The sequence below is a fragment of the Euphorbia lathyris genome, chromosome 5, assembly GCF_963576675.1.
Source record: "Euphorbia lathyris chromosome 5, ddEupLath1.1, whole genome shotgun sequence".
Classification (NCBI taxonomy): Eukaryota; Viridiplantae; Streptophyta; class Magnoliopsida; order Malpighiales; family Euphorbiaceae; genus Euphorbia; species Euphorbia lathyris.
This window is the reverse complement of record NC_088914.1, coordinates 50,848,712-50,856,791: the sequence shown is the minus strand read 5'-3', so window position 1 is coordinate 50,856,791 and position 8,080 is coordinate 50,848,712.

The following is an 8,080-nucleotide window of genomic DNA, read 5'->3' as shown; positions in this document are numbered from 1 at the left end:
ACATTCAGTACTCAGTATGTTATTGCACAAGATACCAAGCTGACCCCAGGGAATCTCACCTTATAGCTGTAAAAAGAATTTTTAGATATTTGCAGAGCTCAGTTAATGCATGTTTATGGTATCCAAATACAAATGACTTCACACTCATTGGATACACTAACGCTGACTATGGACGAGATAAGCTAGAGCGTAAGAGTACTTCAGGAGGGTGTCACTTCCTTGGAAGCTGTCTAGTATCTTGGTTCAGCAAGAAGCAATCGTCAGTGGCCCTGTCCACAACTGAAGCTGAGTACATTGCTGCTGGAAGCTGTGTGGCACAAGTCCTATGGATTAAGCAACAGCTGGAGGATTATGGAGTAAAAACTGAAACAATCGAAGTCAAATGCGACAACAAGAGTGCCATTGACTTATCCAAGAATCCAATCCAACACAGCAGGATGAAGCATGTCAGCATTCGGCATCACTTCATTAGAGACCATGTACTCAAAGGTGAGATCAAGCTGACCTACGTACCAACCGATGAACAGCTTGCGGATATCTTTACGAAGCCTCTGGCTCGTGAGCAATTTAACATACTAAGGGAAGCTATCGGTATGTCTAATCCTCCTCAGTAAAATTCTATGTTTAAATGAATGTTGAGTGATTACCATGTTAAGTGATTTGTGTGAAATTAGTAACAATTACATGCTGAGCTAATATGAATTACATAAAACCACCTTATGCTGAGTAGACATACATATTGAGTGGTTATCATAAGCTGAGTTACTAAGCATACAAATACTTCCTCTACGTTAAACTGTGCACTCAGAATGACAAAACGCGTAGTATTCTAGACACTGAGTAAAACCAGTTGCACAATAAATGCTAGCACGTGCATTAAGTAGCCACCTAGGATGACGTAAGCGCAATAATTAGAAAACACATGCGCCGAATGTGTCATAAATGCCAGGGATAACTGTCGATTGATCATCTCGATGTCAAACCGCCATTTCGACCTATCGGATCAACTCGACACCTCTTTAAATAGTGGACGATTTCCCACTAAGCTCTTTTTACACTTGAGATCTTTTGCATTCAATCTCTCTCCCTCTCTCAAATCCCAAAATCCTCTCAAATTCCTTCAAAGAATCATGTCTGACGATTCTCAGAATAACTCCGGTCGCGATTACGACGAGAATAACTCCGATCTAAATCCTCCGTCTCCTGCTCAGCAGGACTATGAAGAGACTTCAACTGAGTCTCAAGAACATGGTCAGTATGGCCAATCTAAGGTCAGCACCTCCGGGAAAAACCCTCAAGCTGACCAAGCAACTCCATTAAAGAAACAGAAGAAGCAGAAGCAGCCTAAGAAGAAGGTATTTCTTCCGGTATACAACAGCGTAAAGGGTTGTGAGGTAATCCACTGTCGTTGGTTCTCAAAAGGGTTCATAGAGGCTGAGAAACCCTTCTGTGAGTGGATCTTCAAAAATGGCTAGACCCAACTTTTCTCTCTCCCCGGTAACACCTATCCACAGCTGGTAAGGGAATTTTACACAAACCTCTGTGTTGACGAGGATAACGCTGACCACTTAGTGACCAGGGTCAAAAACAAAGTCATCACGATCACCCCCATCCTATCTCGCAACTTTGTTAAAACTGCCGGCCAAAGGTACAGAATTCAGGACCACTAACGACCACTCCAAAATTGACTATCCTGTTGAGTTCTGTAAGCCAAAGACCCACAAAGGAGAAATAGCCAGCACGTCCATGGGTCAATCTCAAAAAATGGCTCATTACATCCTGACCAACTTCCTGTTCCCAAAGGTCAACTCCTCCTCATCGGCCTCAAACTTTGAGCAGTGCTTCATTTGGCACATGCTGACCTACCAACCGCTCAACATGCCCGTCTTTCTTATCGGCGCATTCCAACGAAGTACCGAAAAGCTCAGGATGGGCTCCCTCATCACGAAAATTCTTCAGGACCACCAGGTGAGCACAGTTGGGGAAATAGAAGTTTGGGGAACGGAAATAACAGTGGCACTGCTGTTCGGATTATCATACGACCAACCCATCAAGTCTAAGAAGGGAAAAGGGGTTGATGAAGAAGGGGATAATATGGTTGAAGAAGCACAGGATCTGCCAACCAAGAAAGGAAAGAAATTAATGGTAAAACCCACTAACCACACTAGACAAGACAAGAAGCGGAAAGCTGACCTGTTCGTAAGAGATATTAACGCCGCTCCGAGAAAGCTTCGGATAATCTCCAGTGCGAATAAAGGTGCTGCTGAGCAAGCACAAGAGGAACCTAAGTCAGCGGAGAAACTGAAAAGGCAAGTTGAGCCTGAGGAAGAAAGTGAGGAAACCCTTGAGCAACCTTTGAAAAAGAAGAAGAAGACTTCTGGGTTGAAACCAATTGATGCACCTCCTCTTGACTTTGTAGTCTCTGAAGACTCACACTTTGTGAGAAGTCAAGAAATTGATCTTGAGAAAACTCCTACTGACCTAGAAGAAGAACTGGGTGATATTGGAGGTCAGTTTCATGCTGACAAGACAGGCTCTGCTGAGCCAAGTGAGAAAGTTGTTGCTGAGCAAAATAAAACAGTTGACGCTGAGCAGACTTAGAATCAAACTGAGCAACAAGTACAAGACAAGGGTGTGGAAGGCCTTGATGTTGACCTTGGTCCTATCTCTGCCTCTGAGTCACTTGACTCTATTGCTGTTGACCCCCCTTTTCACACCAAAAAGGACAACACAGGCAAACGACTCAAAAGAAAGGCTCAGAAATCTCTAGTCATCGACCTTCTAGACGATTCTCCACTAAGGGAACCAATCACTGACCTCACCAAACTCCAGTTTCAATTCTTCTCCACCGTCACTGAGCCAACTCCAGACCAACTCAAGAAAAAGCAAGCCTCTATTTCTCAAACTGAGGAACAAGCCGATCTCAAAGCTCCCCAAGGTCCAATCTCTGCCGACACTTCTGCTCAACACCCCCTGAGCAAGTGCTCGAAGTTCCTGCTGCTCAAGACAAAGAGTTAGCAAAGGAAAATCCTGCTCAAGTCAGCTCTGAACTACCCTAACCTTCTGCAAATACTCAGCTTCAGACTGACCCTGAGCAAGTCAACATCTCTGCTGATCCACCTCTTCCAAATCCTTCAACGCAGAATGATAACTAGTCAGCTCCTGCTGCTGACCTGAATAAAAGTCCAGCTGCTGACCATGCTGGCACATCTGTTTCTGGACAGCACCAAACACCTCCTCCATCCGGTGCTACTCATATTCCAGCCTCTAAACCACAAAATGATGAATCCTATGCTTACTTGCATGCTACTGAGTCTGGACGAAGAATCATTGACTCAGCTCAAGCCTTACTTCAGGATATTCATCAAACTAATGCCGATGCTGCTGGGTCTGTTAATGTTGAGCCAACAAAACTCTCTTCTGTCACTCAACTTTTAACTGAAATCAAGGGTCTCAAGGACTTAATGAGTGTCATGACATCTTTAGCTTCTCAACAGCCCAAGCAAGAATCAATAGTGAAGCTGGCTGAACTCCAGCTGATGATGGTGAACCATATGAACTCCATCCAGGGTCAACTCAATACCTTATTAGCTGCGAACTCAACCTATGGAACCTCTGCTGAGGTCAATCAACTCTTCACCCAGCTAACCTCTGAGCTAACCATGGCTCGTGAACTAATCTCCTCCTCCTCCCAGTGTTCCATCGAACAAATTGGTGAAGCCATTCGTCTCTTCAACCTGAGCAAAGAGGAAATGGACAGTGACCAGGTAAAGACTAATGAGATTCTGAAGTACACTCAGTCCACATTTGGGCAAGTTCGGAATGCCAATGCTCAACGTCAGTTCTATGATGTTGCGTTGCTCAAAATGTATCATCAATCATATGCCAAGCTGACAGAATCTATAACTTGGATCGGGAATTCCCAAGAGTTTCTCTTGAGTATGCTCAGTGCCAACATTAGGATCCCCGCTTCCACCATGTCCGATGGGATGGAAGTTTTCAACGGTCTTCGGGAAAGTACGAGTCAACTCCAGACATACTCAACCAAACTGACTCGTGATGTTCTTTAAGGGACATTTACTCCTCCTTCATCTCATGCTGCTGGAAAAACGGGGGAGAAAGAAAAGCAAGCTGTTGGAACTCAGCAGAAAATGGGGGAGGCATCTGGTTCCGCAACTCAGCTGAAGCCTAGCTAAACTTCGGTTATCCCGAGAAATCAGGGTCAGCAACAAAGAACCGCCAAAGGCAAAGGACAAGCTAACCTAGCTCAAGTCAACATGAAGAAATAGTTTAGCTAGTCCTAGTTCTTGACTTGTAATTTTATCTGGCGTGTTCTATATTTTGTTAAAGCTGACCATCCATATATATATGCATCCTTTTTTCTCAAACTGATATTACATATGCGATGCTTACCTATTGTGCTTATTGCTGAAACACCTTTCCACACGATTTTCATTTGACAAAATCATTTAAGTTAATCCATGATTAAGGGACAATTAAATTTAAGTGCTTTGATTTAATTGTACTAATATGTTTGTTCAATGTTGAGTATAAATATAAATATAAATAGTAAGACAGGACAAAGCCAGCATAAGATTACAATACAAGCTGAGTAGAGTGGAACTCAGCATAACAGAAGATAAGTCATCTTCGGAACAGAAGCTTAGCGATCAAAAAGCTGAGTGGAGCGAAACTCAGTATCAAGAATAGAAGAGTCTTCGAACTAAGTCTTGCAAAACGAAGCTGACCATGGAAGCTGAGTAAAAGAGAACTCAGTATCTGGATTAACAACAATCAGAAGACAACGAATAACAAAGTCATGCCGAGTGATCTTCAGGACAGCACCAAACATCCGTTAGCTAAAAGACAACTCCGACAACTGTCTGAACCAATAATAGGAACCTCGGAATTACGCACAAATATGATTTCGAGATGCATGGGTCAAACGTCCGTTAGCTAAAAGACGAAACGTGTACAAGAAGACAAAACTGCAAGAAAAGGACAAGCCTGGCACCTGAGGAAATCAGACGACAGGATTGGCCTGCAAACCTGAAGCTAACCAGAGCCTTATCTACCAAAAGAGCCGTTTTGGATTCAACAGGCAAATCAAAATTCAAATGATTTGATCTTCAGATTGCAACTATAAAGAGACAAGTAAACCTCTTGGATCATTGTCGATTTACAGAAAATACGAGTGAGAAAAATACAAGCAAAAAGCACATAAAAAAAGCAATCTTACACCAACCTTTCTATTCTGTGTAAAAGCTAGAGTGATCTTGTAATCATCTAAAGTGTTCTTCATTGGAAAAGAACAATTTGTATCAATTGTAAATTGGGAGTGTTGTGCTGAGTGTTTGGTTGTAAATACTCAGTGGTAGAGAAACCTAAGTGTTCGGTTATAGCACTTAGTAGGAGTTGAGTAGACGAATAGAGGAAGGTACTCTTGCATATTCAACTACCTTGTAAACGGTTTGTGCTCTGCCTTTAAAGAGCTCAGTATTAGATTTCAAAAGCCCGGAGGGACTCTGGGGACTGGACGTAGGCGGAGAGGCCGAACCAGGATAAGTCGTGTTGAATAATCTCTAACTCTCTCAATATATATATATATATATATATATATATATATATATATATATATATCTGTATGTGTTGCTTGTTATATTTACTCAGCATACAAATTGTCTAAATTGAAATTGAGTAAATAAGAGTGCTGAGTTGGAAGCTAACCACAAAAGTGTCAATTCCCAACTCACATGTAAAATAGCTCTAGTCAATATCTGGCTAAAGCTATCTTACGCTACAATCGGCCGTGCTGACTAAAGCTGAGTTGACAAACTCAAGAAAATATATTAAATCAGCTTAATTAAAATTGAAAAAGTTATATTAGTTCCTAACCCCCCCTCCTTGGAACTAATCACACGGGACCAACAAGTGGTATCAGAGCAAAATAGCTCACTATTCAAAGATTTAACAATCTTGAGCTGATCCCGATAAATGGCTGAGAACAGCACTCGTTTCCTTCCCGGGAACCAAACAACACAGATACTCCCAGAGGGATTATCAATTAGTCGGCCTCCCCTATTCTTTGGATCCAATTATACATTCTGGAAGAATAGGATGAAGAACTTTATTCAAGCCACAAACATGAGTGCATGGCTTGCAATAGTTCAAGGCCCATATGTGCCATATAAAACTATTAACAATGAGAAAGTTGTTAAGAGTGAAACTGAGTGGTCAGAAGATGACCTTAAAAAATTACAAAACAATGCTTCGGCTATCAATATGCTTCACTGTGCGTTAGATGCTGCAGAATACAATAAGATTTCAGGTTGAGAGTCAGCACAAGAGATTTGGAAGAAGCTTGAAGTAACCTACGAAGGTACAAGCAAGGTCAAGGAATCAAAGGTGAACCAACATATGAGGTTATACGAGGTGTTCGAGATGAACGACGATGAGGACATCTCAGGAATGAACGCCAGATTCACCAACATCATAAATGAGCTAAAGAGGCTCGGCAAGAACTTCACTGAAGAAGAGCAGGTGAAGAAAATTCTGAGAAGCTTACCTAAGAGCTGGCAAGCTAAGAAAACTACCGTAGAAGAGGCTCAAGACTTGATCACATATAAATATGACGAGCTGATCGGATCTCTGCTGACTCATGAGATCTCTATGAAAATTTTTGAAGCAAAAGAAAAGTCAGAAGATAAGAAACAAAAATCACTTGTCATGAAAGCTGACTCAACTGAAGCTGACTCATCCGATGATGAGGAAATGACCATGTTCACAAGAAAGATGAAGAAGCTGTTCAAAAAGAATGAAAAGAATAGCAAGAGGCCATTCAGAAGAGGTGATAGGTACAAAGCTGAGTCCAGTGACAAGTAGAAAAAGGACAGCTCCAAACCTGTCACGTGCTTTGAGTGCCATCAAACTGGGCATATTAAGTCAAGCTGTCCTAATCTAAAGAAAGACAAAAGGGGAAACAAAAAGGCAATGGTGGCCACATGGAGTGACAGCGATGACTCAACATCGTCAGAAGCTGAAGCCACTGAGTCGGCAAACATATGCTTCATGGCCGATGACGCTGCTGACCATACTCAATCTGAGCATGCTGACCTCTCTGGAGAATCTGAACAGGAGGAGTACTCAAATGAGGTAACATCCTTACACTTGCTTAGAAAAGAAATGATTAACGCCCTGAGTGATTTATATACACTAACTAAAAAGTGTAATAAGAAAATAAAGGCACTCAGCAGGCGGTGTGACGAGATTGAAGAGGTCAAACTTAGTGACCTCCGATATCTTCTCCAAGACAACTCAACTTTGCATAGCAACATGGAAATTATGCACAAGTTTGTCTCGGAGGTCCAATCAGATTCAAAGAGACTGAGAAAGGATGTCACAAACCTTCAGAACCAAATGAAAGGTTCAAATAAATCCCATGCTAAGTACCCAGGTACTAGTCAGCATAGACAGTTCACACAATGTGACTGTTGTGGGAAAAAGGGTCATACAAGAGATGTGTGTTGGTATAACAAGCGGACTGTCCAATGTGACTTATGCGGAAAGAAAGGACATACCACTAAGGTATGTTGGCATGCTCAGCACAATGGTGCTGACCAAATACAAAGTCACCCTAAGAGGGTAACATTCTGTGACTTCTGTGGTAAAGCTGGCCACACAATAAAAGTTTGCCGTCACAAGTTAAAACATGACTTTGCACCTGTTTAAGCTAACAAACGAGGACCCAAAAAGAATTGGGTACCTAAAGATGAACGATTCAAAATGCAGGTGAGCCTGAGGTGCATGGAGAAGTCAAAACTGTGGTATATTGACAGCGCATGCTCGAGGCATATGACTGGTGATGAAACTCAGTTCATCACACTTGAGCTTAAACGAGGTGGAAACGTAAGCTTTGGAGACAATAAGAAGGGTAAGATAGTAGGATCGGGTACTATTAGAGGTAACCCCACTATTGAGTCAGTCTCCTTAGTTAAGGGTCTCAAATATAACCTATTGAGCGTAGCTCAGCTTTGTGATAGCGGTAGACAGGTTATATTTGATGCTACTCAGTGTCGGATAC